Source organism: Nyctibius grandis, chromosome 7 (genome assembly GCF_013368605.1).
Source record: "Nyctibius grandis isolate bNycGra1 chromosome 7, bNycGra1.pri, whole genome shotgun sequence".
NCBI lineage: Eukaryota > Metazoa > Chordata > Aves > Nyctibiiformes > Nyctibiidae > Nyctibius > Nyctibius grandis.
This window is the reverse complement of record NC_090664.1, coordinates 19,968,877-19,985,063: the sequence shown is the minus strand read 5'-3', so window position 1 is coordinate 19,985,063 and position 16,187 is coordinate 19,968,877.

Sequence of the window (16,187 nt, the reverse complement as noted above, 5' to 3'; positions counted from 1 at the left end):
TGATTCATTTAAAACTGATTTCTTTTAAAGAAATTTCACCAGTAAATAGTTGACTTATTATTTCTGGTCATTCGGTCCTTCAGAATTTTAGAACTAGCACGTCCAAGCCCCTCAGACTTTTTATTCATAGCTTGGAAAAGGAAAACAAATTTTCCTACTATTCAAATCCAAATCAGTTTCTCAGTTTGAATGAACTCATTATTGACTTGGCAAAACTGAATAAATAGAAATGAGAAGGATGTTCTCTCTGGAGCTCTAAAAGAGCCTATATTGGTCGTGAGTTTCTCCCTTAACATATTCTGTTTCCATGGGGTAAGGAAAAGACTCTTCCAACTCAGTACTTGGTATGTGTTGAGAAAAGGCTTCAGCAACAAATATGTATTTCTTTATTATTATTATTTTAAAAATAATTTTAAAAATCTGAATTTAAAAGAGATAAGTAAGTGACTATAATTCCCAATTAAGCAGGTAGAATTTTAAAAGGAGAGCACTAAATAAAAAACAGATTTATATGACAGACGCACGTTTGCTATGTTTTAAAAAACTTTTGTTGACTTTAATAATAAACAAGTGCTCAGAAATCATGCCGATGGGCTTGCATCCACCAGCCACTTGAGAACTCATTAAAGCTTGCAAACTGTCCGTGAGGGTACACCCTGGTTCTAGAAGGCAGAGGGGCGTTCAGTATTTTTGTATTAAAAGGAATTACCAGTATGTGCATTAGGTGTCACCGCTGCCTAATCACGTGGGATGAAACCTCCTGTGTAATGAGCTAAGGCACCGTGTGGTGGGACAGACAGAGAGATGCTGTGCGTGAGCTGTGGATAGACCTTGTCCTTTTCCTCCTTTCATCAAATCTCCTCTGTGCAGCTCTTCCTCAGTTGGGGTTTATTTATGTTGGACCCATCATTTCCTTCAGTTAACAGCCCTGGGCTAAGACTATCTAAAGTATGATGCTCAATAAAGCTTTTGGAGAGACAGAGAGCCTCATTGCCATGGCCTGTGAGGTCTGCGCAGAGCTGCACGACTCACCTGAGGTTTTATGCAAGAGGGAAAGCATCCTGATGAGTCAGAAGTTCCTACACCGTGTCGATGAGGCTTACATTTTGCAAGCAAAGAAATCACACTAACATAAATAACACAAATAACTGATTAGAAGAGCATTCATTTCCAAAGAAAAATGCACATTTAAGGCCACTGAGTCGGGCTGAAGAAAGAGACAGATACATATAGGAATAGTATAGTATTGCAGGGTAAATGTTTGTGTGCGGGGCAAAGCAGGAAGGTTTTCTGGGTTTGTCTGTGAAGTATTAAAGCGTTCCTATGCGTTTTCATTGCAGCATGTGGTAGTCTCATAACCCATGGGTTTGAAACTGTTTGAGGTCATCTTCTCTTCTTTGGGAGTGAGTCAGAATCCAGGTTGCAGTTGGGGCTGTAACTCTTTTGCCTGATAGTGCAGATAAAAGCTACTGTCCTTAGTGCCAAAAGCATGTCATTACCTCCCCACAGTTCCTCCAGAGTTGTATTTTCCTGACCTCATTCTGTTTCTTTGATTACATGTATATCCATTGGGTGATTGAGTCTGTGCAATCTTCTGCTTTTCTACATAGCTCTCTAGCGGAGATGGCTTTGAGAAATCTTCCTCCCAGCATGCTGCTGATTAAGCAGCGGCTCTTGCCTGAGTTCAGGTGGGCTTCTGAAGGTTACTCAGTAATTACTGCAAATGAGGAAGACCAGCCTAAAATGAGCATGTCTGCTAGAATATCTTTAAGAATTTGGTGGCAGAGGAGGCTTCAATAGGTATCAGTTCAGTGCAGGGAAAGAACAAAAAAACCCTGTGGAATATGTGTGTTTAAAAACAAAAGATTTTTTTATTTATTTCTTTATTCAGGCTAGATCAAAGGACACTGAACATTTTGGCCCAGGAAAGTATGATTAAACCATACAAAATGACAAGAATAGTACCTTCCTTACTCTTTCAGTAGTAAAAATACTAAATCCTAAAGGAAAAAAAGATTTGCCAGGGTTTTAGATAAGATCTGAACACCTTCCCACAAAACGAGGTAGGCAAATAACTCTCAGAAAGGTTAAAGTCACCAATGACCTGTGAAAGTTTTACCCCACGGCTGAAGAGTGTTTTGTATCCTATATAAACACGGCCCAACGGTGTGTTTAACAGGGGAGCTGTGCAGCTTGGTTTCAGTCGGACAAGCTGATGTGACAGTGATAGCAGCAATGGGCTATTTTTACAGTTTGGAGGAGTTGTTGCCTGGCTGTGCTTGGGGCACAGATCCAAATGTTCTAGGTCTGAAGATGACCAACCTTGCCACCACACCAGTGCAACATCCACTCACTTGTTTCTCAAAGCCTGTGTTATTTCCATTGCGGTCTGTTGGCACCATCCATCCCAACCTATGGCTCTAGTTACTATTCTGCTTTCCTCCAGGCTGCGGCTGCTGAAATTATCCCCACCCACTCCCTGAAAAAGGGGTTTTGTCCAGCCAGATCAAGTGCCTGGACCTTGTGGCCTCATGGATGTTAGCTCTGGAGCAGAGAGGGCATGGCAGAGAGGGATGGTCTCTGGGTGCAGGGTTGGTTTCTGCCATGGCCTGAGAGAAGAGTAACAGCAATAGGTTTCTCCTTGGGAGCTCAATGGCAGAGGACACATTAGGGAGACCCAGGAGCTCTGCCCAGTGCATGGCCACCAAGGACAGAGACAGTTCCTGGGCCTCCTCAGCACAGGGACTGCCTCAGGGCCAGCACCCCAAAGGCTTCCTCCGAAGAGAGGACAGAGGGGTGGTGGGTGGGGCTGTGGTGGGCAGGGCTAGGGGGGCCCTGTCACCTCCATGTCACAGTGCCACCACCTAGCAACGCAGCTGCCAGCCTGCCGAGCTTTGCCACCAGGACAGAGCTGGCCTGGGGGCAGCCTGAAGACATCCAAGAGGAATGCCTTGAGGAGCTGGTGGAATTACTTGGAGGGGGCTGAGGGAGGAAGACTTGTGGATGGACGAGGCTGTTGGAGGTTCTCTACTGCAATTCCATCTCCCGGTGGGGCCACATTCACAGCTTATCTGATGGATGGAAATCCTGCTTCAGCCTTTGGGGAACAGATGCAAGCTCCTCAGGAGATCAGAAGAACCACCAACCCCTGGAGGTGCCTGAGGCTATCAGGCTTTTTCAGCTGGATAGCAGTGGCAAGACCAAAGGAATGCAGTCTTGGCACTTGAGGGGCACTGCAGAGCTCGCTGTCCTCATTCCCTGTGGAGCCAGTGGCAGCAGTCGTAAGAAATGGGATGCACAGATGTCCCAGCACTGTCCCCCTGTGCTTTGGAGCTCCCACTGGTGTCCTGCCAGGAACAGGAAGGATTCTTGCCCCCAAGGTCAATCAGGCCGGGGCATTTTGCTACTCTTGGAAGCTTTTGAGATGACTCCAGGTTGAGGGAGGAAAGGGGATGGGCAGTGCAAGTGTCTCCTGGGAGGCATGACCAGCCTGTGGAATGAGGAGGCATGTCTTGCTCACATGCTCAGGGAATAGCTGATCGCCAGCACTGGGGTCAGGAAGGAATTTTCCGCCGGGGCAGATTGCCACTGGTCCCTGGGGGTTTTTTACCTTCCTCTGCAGCATTGAGCATGGCCACTTGCAGGGCTCCTCTGGTCCATTTTGGCTAGGTTACTGGCTGCTGCTCATGCACCACGAAGATGGCCTCTCGTGCCCTGCAGCTGCAGGGAGGAAGGCTTTTTTTCTCCCAGGGTGGGCTAGCAAGTGTCACTGGGGGTTTTGTGCCTTCCTCTGTGGCACTGAGCACGGCCCCTTGCCAGGGCTCCTTTGGGCCGTTTTGGCTAGGTGCCTGCTGCTCATGCTCCACAAAGGTGGTGTTCATGCCCTGCATTTGTGGGGATGAAGCTTTCTAGACTCCCAGGGTGGGTCCCAAGGGTGGCCCCCGGGCGTTGCTTCTTGTCCTCTGTAGCACTGAGCACAGCCCCTTGTCAGGGCTCCTCTGGGCCCTTTCGGCTAGGTCCTTGCCTGCTGCTCTTGCACCTCCAAGGCACCACTCGTGCCCTGTCTCTCTCTCCCATTGCAAGTTGTATCGGGATCGAGCTCTGCTCTTCCTTGGCTCCATTTCCCCAGGTGTTCTGCCTTGTGCAAAAGGGCTCCGGGCTTGCTGCACCACCAGGAGCTGCCACTTCCCAGCTCTCCCTGCATGCAACACAAGTGCAGGGCAGGCACGAGAGCACTTTTCAGGCATTGCTGGCCAAGAAGCACAGCAGAGGAATTTTTTGAAGCCAAAAAGTATGATTGTGATCAATAGGTGTAATACTTTTGAAAACACCCCATGGTACCACACACTACTACTTCTTTTGTGTGTGATCGGTACCGATCCTCATTCTTCAAATTCTCACTCTCTAGGAAACAGGGACTGCTTGGCCTGTATTCCTGCTGCTACCTTCTGTAGCTCTGTGGCTTTCCTTTGCCAGATTGCAAGGGATGTTTTTTCAAGGTAAACTGAAGCTAAACATCAGCCTGCTCCTGGCTACACACGTGCATTGTGTTAATGCTTGTGAGCATCAGCTCTGAAACAGATTCAGAAAAATAAAATAAATTATTAAATTAAATTAAATTAAATTAAATTAAATCCTATTTCCACTTGTAACCTTTCTGATTTGTGTCCTTGAAAGTGTTTTTGGAGCTGAAAAAACCCCTGGCATTTCAGGCAAGTAACAGTCTCATTGTTATTCAACTCATCGTGAGTGAAGGGAATTAGAATAGAATAGAACAGAACAGAACAGTTATGCAATGTTAGGCCTAGCGTTATGCATGACAAGCCATGAGCTAGGCCTGAGGGGTCCATCCAGGAGAGCGGCTCTCTGCAGTGCAGGTCCTGGGCCCATCCAGGAGTCGGGGTCAGAGATGGGCACACCTACAGCATCGCTCAGGGGCTGAAGGCCCCAGGCTGAGCTGAGACACGTCCCCTGGGCCCTTGGCAGGAGACGGTGTGGGTGGGGGTCCCAGGGGAGGCTGGTCCCAGCCTTTGAGGCCTATGAGCACACCCCAGACCCTGGCAGAAGTAAACCTGCACTGCTCGTGTACTCTCCTTTAGACATTTATGGTTGGTCACTTTGGGGACAGAGTGGACCTTCACTCTGATGGAGTACTGTTGTTCTCAGGCTCTTGTGTTTTGTTATCTTTTTCCGAGGGAAACAGCTCAGGCACCAGTGGGTGAAGGGAAGGCAGTAGATGTAGCTGTTCTGGATTTTAGTAAGGCTTTTGGTACTGTCCCTCACAGCATCCTTCTGGACAAGTTGTTCAACTGGGAGATGAATGGATAGTGCACTGGCTGAAGAACTGGCTGAAGGGCAGAGCTCAAAGTGTTGTAGTGAATGGGGCTACATCTGGCTGGCGACCAGACACAAGTGGTGCTCTTCAGGGCTCAGTTCTAGCGCCAGTTCTGTTCAGTCTTTATCAATGATCTGGATGCAGGAGTTGAATGCACTATTAGCAAGTTTGCTGATGATACCAAACTGGGAGGTGCTGTTGACTTTCTTGAGGGACAAGAGGCCTTGCAGAGGGATCTAGATAGATTGGAGCATTGGGCAATCATCAACAGCATGAAATTGAACAAGAACAAATGCAGGATTCTGGGACGGAGTAACGCCGGGCACAAGTATAAATTGGGAGAGGAGTGGCTGGAGAGCAGCTCTGCAGAAAGGGATCTAGGGGTGCTGGTGGACAGCAGGCTCAATACGAGTCAGCAGTGTGCCCTGGCAGCCAAGAGGGCAACTGCACCCTGGAGTGCATCAAACACAGCATAACTAGGCAGTGAAAAGAGGTGATTATCCCGCTGTATTCAGTGTCGGAGCAGCTTCACCTGGAGTACTGTGTGCAGTTCTGGGCCCCACTGGTTAAGAAGGATGTTCAGGTCCTTGAATGCATCCAGAGGAGGGCAACAAAGCTGGTGAAAAGGCTGGAGGGAATGTTGTATAAGGTGCAACCTCCTTGCTCTCTACAGCTTCCTGAGGAGGGGAAGTGGAGAGGGGGGTGCTGATCCCTTCTCCCTGGGATCCAGTGATAGGACACGTGCGAATGGCTCAAAGCTGCACCAGACTTGACATCAGGAAACATTTTTTTATCAAGAGGGTGGTCAAACACTGGGACAGGCCTCCTGGAGAGGTGGTCGATGCCCCAAGCCTGTCGGTGTTTAAGTGGCATTTGGACAATGCCCTTAATAACATGCTTTACTTGGTCAGCCCTGAAGTGGTCTGGCAGTTGGACTTGATGATCTTTGTAGGTTCCTTCCAACTAAACTATTCTATATCTAATGCTGTACATTTCATCTAATTTAAGATGTCTACTTTCAGATGAAAGGAATTGTGCCCTAAAAGCGCCTCTTTATTCCCCGTGAAAGTTAGTGCCCTTTAAACTTGGATGTAGGTACATATCAGAGTTGATCAGAGAAATCCCATACTTGGTCTGAATCACCAGTTTTAACAATGGTATAAGCAGTAAGCTTCTCTTTTTAAAATAGTGATGCTCAAATTTGTTTTGCTTTTTTTTTCTTACTGTTTTTCCTGTAAAAGGTTCATTTTCATTGATAAGAAAAGCAATTAATACAAATGAACACTTCGTGCTCAATTTGCTACTTGTTTTTTTTTAGCCAAAAACGACACAATACATCTAGAAGTATTTATTTAAGCAATTGAATAGTTTAATGTTTATCTAGTTTCTCAATGTTTACATTTCCTCATCTTAAGAAATGGCAAATAAAGCATTTCTTATTTACTGAATTGTAATTTTTACTGGGGATTTTATCAAGCTGCATTTAGGTGGAAACTGTAATTTGACTGTGAATGGTCAAAAAGTTTTTAGTTTTAGTAATTTACTTTTCAGAAAGTATGGAGTAAAGAATATAACTTATGAAATCATTGTTTTGCATGCAAACTTAATAAAGCTAATGACTCTATGAATGAAGCCGTAGTGATATCACAGAGTAGGTCTGTGCACCACAGGCACAGAGTCTGTGGTGCATATCTAAGAGTCATGTAAGGTAATTTTTGTCCTCAGAAGGATTTCTGAAAGTGCCCAGCCTGCTCAGTGCCCAGCCGCTTGCATAGTAATCAATGAGGGATGAAGTCAATGGGAATCACACGCTCTGAAACCTCTGTGTCTTCTCACGCCTTTGAAAAATGGGTGCTTTTTCTCCAAGATCTGATCCTTACGAAGGATATACTCTGTTCAATTATTTCAACAGGGAAATCAATTTTCTTGCTTTTTTTCCCAACTGTCTCACGCATTTCTCAGCACTGAAAATGAGGTAAAGATTCTTCCTGCTCCTGTGAGCTAACTTGAATGCTCAGGGCAAATTCAGACAAACTTTTTTTTTTTTTAATGTACAACAGAGTCTGAAAGTGCTTTCAGTCAGGAGAAATGTAAATATCAGGACTTGCTCAATTGCAAAGACTGAAAATAATGTAAATATTTAATGTAGTGCATGACTTTGCAACATATTTATAAGGTGAGCTGACCTAAAACGTTTCCTTAACTACATATAACTAAAGAATAGCACCTTTTATCTCATTGGAGTTTAAGGAGAGCTCATTGATTCAGAATATTTTTAAAGTGTACGTAAACAGTTTTCAGTTATTAAATCTTGGCCTTAATGTAGGGTGTTATAAAATCAAATGTAACTTTAAGCAGGCCTATTTTTTAATAATAAAAATATGTTTAAATAGGAAAAAATACTAGCTGCTATAAAGCAGCAAATGTTATCCATCCTGTTAGAATTGTTTAAAAGTGCATCAGTTTTATAGGTTATTTTGGCTTAGGTAAATTGAAATTCATCAGGCTGGCAGACACTGGTGATGCGGATAGCCTGTGTCCTTCTGTCCAAGGGACTAAAGGTCTGATAGTTAGATGGTGAGTTTGGTGTGAGCATTTCAAGCGTGGATTCTGATTGAGTTGAAGTCCTTAGAGAGGCCATTTCTTGCCTTGGCCAGGAAGATAAGAAAGCGTTGTGGGAGCTGATAGACTGGCCATGAAAAGCAGAGGCTGTTTCCTTGACTCCCGGGGGGATCAGAATCCCATCTTCTCAGCAGAATGGGGTTGACCAGGTTGGAACCCAACCCACATCTTCATTTGAAGTGCAAAGAAATGCCTGGTGGCTTGTGGAAGCAGGTGAGTGCAGAGCTGGCTTGTGCGTCATTTCTGTGACTGTGGCTTGCCTCTTCTGCCTGTGCCCCCTGCCATCCAAACTCATCTTCATCACCATCACCTTCACCCGCCTCCTTCAACTGCAAGGAGCATCCTGAGCAGTGGGTGATGCAGCAGCTCCCTGACATCCATGTGAAGCAGGGAGGAGAGGTATGTTGAGTGGAGAAGAGGATGTGTGGGTGGTGGAGAAGTCTACCACCAGCTCATACGTCCTTTACACAACAAAAGTAGCATTGGTAGCACCTAACACAGCTCAGTCACACTTGTCCCCGTGAAGCCTGATTCACTTTTTACACTGCTAATGCAACAGCAGGTGAGTAAATGGCCAAGAGGAAGCGATAGACTCAAGCTGAGTAGTTCAGCAACCTCTCCAGTCTCCTCTTGACCTGCAGTATCAGTTGGGGCCTTTGCCTTGGGGACTATATTTCCTTGGGAAAGGCCAAGAAGATTGTTATGTCTGGAGAAAATACTGCTTTTCTTTGCAGACTTTTCTCTTTAAGAGAAAGGTGTTTCGAAGAAAAGTTAAACTCAGCATATTAAGCCTGCCTCAAATCGATGTGTCACTTTTATTGGAATTCTAATTAAATGTAGACTCATAAAAAAGTATACCTTCCCAATTTAAATATGGCTGGCTCTCACGTCTATACGGCTCCAAAACTTATGACGACAGATTAATGACTAGGCTGAAAGTCTGTCATAACCTGGTAGGATAAACCTAATCCAAATTGACTATATGCCATGATTTTATGACACAAAGTTATTGAAAGGTACAAGAATAATTAAGTGGAAATATAATAGAGGAAGCATTTTCTGAGCTCTGGCACTGTGGCAGAGCCTGCCATCTGATATGGTTGGTTAGAATAGCAGGTCTAGAGTAGTAACACATTTTTATGCTACTTTTTAAAGAAACTGTGGCTCAAGTAGTCCATCACTGAAATTCATTCTGAAAAAAAGCGTGACAGCTTTGGCAGTTATAAAACAGAGGTGCCTTGTTTAACTGGGTGACACTAATTATAGGTAAGAGCTCTATAAACACACGCCTTTGTTCTCTGGAAGCTGGACAACATGTAATAAAACTCTGGCATAACAAAAATGTCCTCTATAAATAAATAGAAAATAACTACACTTGTTTAATTGAACACAGATAAGAAAATAAGTTAGGAGCACTTACGCTTATTTTTGAGGCTTTTTTTTTTCTTTCAACAATGCTATTGAAATGGTCTTTGGAGTGCCTCCATCTGTGGCTTTCTGCGATGTTACTTATGTACAGGATCAGCTGTGCACTGATCCAAGCTAGTCAGCTTCATAAACTCAAGGTAGCAATTCTGGTCTAAATCTCTATGTCTGCTTTAGACTGGCTACAGGATCACCAAAATCAGAGACAGCATAGTCATGTCAGCTTATGTTCTGCCTGAGCCAATACATCCTAGTAAGAGGCTGAACTCCCAGCACCAATGTGGTTTCAGGACAGAGCTAGGATCCTTGCACAGGTCTTGTACCCTTCCGTGCAGACATACCAGCTCAGTTAATGATGCTCGCTGGATTTGCCTGCCTTGTGCCTTTCCATTGCACAGGGGAGATGTATGCTACGTGATGTTGCTTTCTTACTTGGAAGTGAGAGTGGCCAAGTATAGCTGTCTGTTGGTATACAGAGATCAGACTTTAAGGAACAGATTAGTTAATTGCAAGCATTACATAAACTACAGGTGAGGTTCATCTCCACTATCCTGTATGTCTGAAACCTACATGAAGCTCATCTATGCTGTTTATCCAGACTTCTCTGTAGTTGGTGGAAGGGGAGGTGCTCTTCCAGAGGATGAATTACCACATGAGTAGTAGACACCCATGTTGTGTTGCGTTGCTATCATAGAACAGTTTTTTAGTTGAAAATGCCTCAAGTATGGTAGGTAGAACATGCTTTGTCATTACTTTGCACACTGTTTATGACATCAGGCCTTAAAATATTTCAGATACTTTAGTACAAATAATATTTTAAGTACTGCCATACTGAGTATGAATGTAGAACCAAAGAAACAATCTCAAATGTAGAATTGTTCTGGTCTGTGATTAGAAATATGTGTTCTGCATAGGTGAAGTGTGTTTGGGATGAGTGAGAGAAATGCACGCAGCAGAGGTCAGGGCAGTGGATGAGGCTCCCTTGGCAGGTGCTGAGGCACCGCGGTGCTGAGCACAGCACAAACACCCGTGGAGCGGGCTGGACTTTGTTTCGTCACCCAGACGTGGAGTGAGGGAACAGGAAAGCTGCTCCCATTCATCCTTGAAAGCCTGAGCTTAAACCATTTCTTACCACTTCTGCAGAAGGGCTAACTCCAAGTCACTGTGAAACAACTCCCTCCCTCAGACCCACCTCTCATTTCACTGTGTTTTGGAAACCCATCTGCGGATCACTGTGGTGGTGGTGGTGAAGCAGCATGTCAGCAGGCAGTGGTCTCCTTAGACATGGTGGGTTTTAGGAGTATGAAGAAAGGTGGCTGTGGGCTATTTTTATGAGATTTTTGCAGTCTACCTCAGGGGCCGTTTTATCGAAGGTGGTTTTCATGTGTCCTTTTATTCCTATAGGCCAAGCTGTATTTTAATAATTTGGGACAACTTATCATAACTGCTCTCTTGTAAATAGCATGAACTCCAATGATCTGGATATTTTCACAAGTTGTATTGGCATCAAGTCGTCAATTCAGTAACAGCACAATTCAATTGTGCCGCTGACACCGCTGCGGACACCGGTAGGAATTTGGCTTTCCCTCAGCTTCTCCTTTCTGCCTCCCCGTCACATCTGCTATGGCTTTGTTCCCTCTGCGGTGCACCGAGGAGCCGAGCCCCAAGCCCGGCGGAGGAGGGTCGCGGCGGCCGCCAGCCGAGTTCGGCCACACGTGCCGGGGAGCGGCGTGCGGTGCGGTGCGGTGCGGTGCGGTGCGGGGCGGCGCGGCGCGGTGCGGTGCGGCAGCGGGTGCGGGACCCTCTAGAGGGAGCCCTCCGCTGAGGAATAGCCCGGCGGCAGGGCAGAGCCAGCCGCGCATCTGCTCGGCTTTCTGCTCCTTTACGAAACGAAAGTTGCCCGAGCCCTGTGGTAAGGCTACCCCTGCCTAACACAAATCTACAGCGTTGTGATCCTTTATTTGCCCAGGAGCAGCAGTGACAGACCCTAACCATCCCCAAACTGGGGTTATCGACATGACTTTACTCCTTTGCTGGACTTTTGATTCCTTCAGTACACGCCTCAACAAGGCTGCTCAGAGACGCGATTTGTGTGGAAATCTTGGCTGTGGGATTTCAGGGCTAGAGCAGATGGGCCATGTAGGTAGCGTTCGCAAGGAAATACAGCGGGGTGTGCGTTGCAGCTTATACGTCTTGCACATTTGGAGCATGAGACATAAGGTGAAAGGCCAAGTGGCTTTAATTACACTTGCAGGAGTACAGTGGGCGGCCTGAGTGCTTTCCTGGGATCAGAAAATATGCTTGTATTGTTAGGGATGAGGGGAGAATATAGTCAAAGGTATTTAATAAGTTAGTTTTAAAAAAAAGTCTGTTTTCTGAGCGCGTTTTCTTGCCTTTGCAATTACTGTATTTAAATTACCAGATATACCTCTCTTTTCAGCAAACACTTCACCAAATTTTCAAATAATATTTACTGATATTTAATTTCCTTTAAGCTACTTACTGCAGAGCAATAACAAAATTTTAAGATAACTTCATTATAAAACAGAGCCAAACTAGGTAGCTTACTCTTAGAAAAGCTGAAATAACTGAAGTACTGGGAGCTAAGCAGCTTGCAAAAGGTGTGCTAGTTAGAGCTTTGCAGCATGGAAATAAACATGAAATTTTATGTACCTTTCCTATATTGTTGAGTAGTGTATTTTAAAACTCCAGTTTGCCTTGGAGTTGTGAAGAACATTGAATATGTTGCCAATTGGAAGCATGACTGTTTACTTTAAGTGGCACCTGTAAATTAAAAATTAAACAAAAAATCAAACTGAAAAGAGAAATTAATTAAATTGAAATAAGCCTGAGTGAATAAGCGCAATATCTCACTCACATGAAAAAGCATGGGGCGAGAGCTTGTTTGCTGGAGACTTTGGCCTCCCTGTGTAGTTTTTAGCCCAACATTTCTAAGTGGTGTAAATACTTAAATGTTCTGGGTATTTTCAATTACTATTGTTAGACAGAAAACAAGCTCCGGTTTCTTCAAACCTCATTTCGTTGAATGTGTCTGAGTCATAGGAAAAGTCATTCCATCATGTCTAGAAACTGTTTTCATTCAGAGCACTTGTCAGGAAAGAAAATAAACAAGTATTAGTTCCTGCCACCATTCATTTCAGAACAGTTACAACCAATATAATTAGGTCTCAGATTTTTTTTTAAAAAGTCTGAATGAAAAGATATAAGATTATATGTGTCAGTTGCTGAGCATTTGGCATGAACAGCTTTTCCAACACTTGCTCTGGTTATTATAAAGTTTGAGCTGTAAATGACTGCATTCAGCAGCAAACTTGTCAGGTTGGAGAGCTTTTCATTAAATGTTTGATCTAGAAATTTTTAATCAGTGCACAAATAAAACAAATTATTAAAGCACTACATCAGCTACAGTATATGTAATTGGGATGAACGAGGTGATGTAACTGGTGGGGAACAGCACAAGCATTCTTAACAGAAGGCCTGGAGCTACAGAACTTGTTACCACTGGAGATGAAACAGCCTGAGTCTTAACCTGTATCTTGAAAATGGTAAGATGCACCTATTAAAGACATTCCCAAACAACCTGGTGATAAATCATGTACGTCGTACAGCTTTGCTGGAAAAGCTGGGGAGGGATCACCTTCTAGAATACCTTGTGTTTGTGAAATAATGCTGGGATGGAGCGTGTGCTGAAAACACAGCAGATTTTATTTATGAAAGGAAAAATGAACGTTTTATATTCTCAAGTTTTTACCGCTGTTCTGTCCTAGATGAAGGCAAGTCTGTAAGCTCTACTTTAGGAAGTTACCTAATGAAAACTATTTTGTGACTGAGTACATTAATCAGGGGTAGTAGTTACAACTGTGCTGAAATTGGTGGACCTACTCTGACTTCTCTAGTTGAGGCTCTGATACAAGTATTATTAACATTTTAGCTTAAAAACAGCAGTTCTTTTAGCTAGTCTGGTTAGTGAAATTTCTGAAAATATCAGCAACAAGATCTTGAAACTAGGCTAACAATTAAAAGAGGAGCTCATTTACATATACCAGATTAAAAACCAAGACCGCATATCAATCAGACATGGGGTTGCTGTGCACTTTCCAGCGGGTTTCTTTGGGTGGTTTTGTTTGCTATTTATGTCTAGGACTTTTGTTTATTTTTTTTTTCTTTCCTATCTCTGAAGAAATTAATTTAGGAAAGCTAATACAAAAGTGGGGAGTTACATTTTGCTCTGAGGTGGTAACAAATCTAAAGTTTCATGGCTGAAAAGTCTGCCTTATGTCACTCTGTCAGTAGCTGGGAACGAGACTGGTGCCTGCAGGTTTGCATGCTTGAAGTCAGCAGCTGAGGTAGGTCAGTGAGGATTCCCACCATCCAGCTCAGGGGTGAAATCTTACCCCCATACGAATCACCAGAAATTTTACTGCTGTTTTCAGAGAAGCCAGAACTTCACTTTAAAACATTAGATTTGGCAGCGTCAAGGGATCCCAGGAATCGTGTATCACGGGGGTTACATGCCAATCAAACGCCTGTCGGCTTCATGTTGGGCTGCACATACAAACTTTTGTACATTTTCATCTTCAATCCCAGATATGGCAGAGGTAGAGAAACTCAAGCTCTGCTTCTGATCTGGAGCCTCACGGGCTCTGAAACAACAGGAGGAGAAATATGTCTTGAAATGCAGGTTCTGTCAAGGTTAAGCACAACCCTCATGACAAAAATTCAATGCAACAAACAGATCTGGCTCTAGACACGTTAGCTAATGCTCACCACACGGGAAGGCACCAAAGATAAAGGAAAGCAATTTTTGGTCAAAAATCTTTCAAGTCCCAAACTCGAATTCTGTTATAGCTGCCAGGCTTTGGTGGTGCCTGCCTGCAGGGTGCAGGACCTGGAGGTGTTGGAGCACTGGCCACGGGGGCAGGAATGGTGTGGGGGCTGTTATTAGTTGTCTTTGGCAAATGTGCCTTGAGTGCTCTGTAGGATAAGGGGATTAAGAGGTTTTTTTAATTGCTTTAAAATGGAAGCTGGTTCTTCCATGGTGCCCTGGGCCATAAGCAGCCCTACTGTAGCTGCACAGCCTCAGCTGGCTCTGCAGCTCCCAGGCCCGATGGAGGTGCACTGTCTCCCTCCTGGTGTGTCTTTCTGGACTGCTGTGGGGACAGAGAATGTGCCTAATACAGTTTTTCCTCCCTTGTAGTCTTTCCTGCTGCTGTGCCTTTAAAAGAAAATGTTTCTTTGTTTTTTTTTTTTCATTTTTAAAATTTTATCCCTTTTCTTTCACACAGCAATTTATATCCTGTGTGCCTTATCTCAGGGAAAATAAAAATAGTGGCTTCACTCCATCAGTGTAATCAGTTGTGTTAATATCTCTGATAGTAGGCTTGGCTCAGAATTTGCATTACCCCATACAGGCTATGTCTGTGCAGGCACAGTCTATAGATACTTTTAGAAATTACTGCACATTTAAAAAAAAAAATCTGCATAATGATCTAGATAGTAGTTTTTAAGAGCTGTTTTAAAACACAAAATTAAAGATGCTTTCCTTCAGTTTACAATAATCTTTAAAACACAATGAACTTTTCTCAGATTGAACAACTTAGCATATTTTGATTTTTATATTGCTTTTTAAACACGCTCTACCAAAGTACAAGCTAGTGCTTATATACGCTGAAACAAGTTTTCAGTTACAAAGTGTGAATCTCATGCGTTTCTCTAAATACGGTAAACAAAAATATAATTAGATGGTAGCATTCGCCATCTCCAAAGGGTGGCTTTGGTACGGCCAAGTATCTAATAATATCCCTGTAAGCTCTAATCAGTTGTATTTCTTCTCTGGTTCCCTGAAGATGTCCCCCACACACTACATCTCATGGTTTGCCTGGCTATTTTCTGCTCCTCTTTCAAGCCCAATGCTTCCAAAAGAGATTAAACTGCTTAGGAAATGCTCAGCTCCCTGTTCCAAAATTACTCACATACAGAGTCTTCCTCTTCTAGAAATATTTAATAGCAACAACCTTTCTCTTTGTAATTTCATTCCTGAGTCATCGACGGCCTTGGCATTTATCTGTGTGTATATTTTAGCAACTCACAGCTCTTCTTCACTGTCTCTGATCGTCTTACCTGGTGTGTCCTGTATGTCCTCCCCAGTGGGGAAAAACTGGGATGTAAACACCGAGTCAGCAATTAATAGTAAAACTTGTATGAGCATCACTGAGTCTAGGATTTCAGCATAAGTCTTTTTCCCCTTGCGTTTCCAGCAGGCTTTTTGCCATCTCTTAGGGCTTTCCACAAACAAATTGATGTCTCAATCAGTCGCAATTGTGTTCTTTTGTTCTACTCTCCTGCACACAAATACGCTGTTACATTTCTGTGTTTCCCCAGGTATTTTTTCCTAAAGAAAACCAGCTCTCTCGCTGTCTGGCCATTTAATTTCCATTCTAACCCTGTGATCTTTACAGCGCTGTTTATGTCATGCTACCTTGTGCTGAGTGTCATCGGATCTTCTGGCGAGAGTTGTGTCGGTTTTCTCTCCTGACATTAGCTATTTATCTTCGCTACTAAAACAATACTTGAAACCGTTTAGAATTACAGCTTCAGAAAAACAAGTTCTCTCTTTTTCCACAATGCACCTGTATTTCCTAAAGGCGTTTCTAGTCAACCTTGCTATAGTTGAATGATTTTTAGTGGTGCTGTTTGCTTAAAGGAGCAGGTAACCCATCCTGGATATTTAAGTGCATTTGTCTTCCTAGCAGCAGAGAATACGAAAAGCTGTTTTACTCCCCAT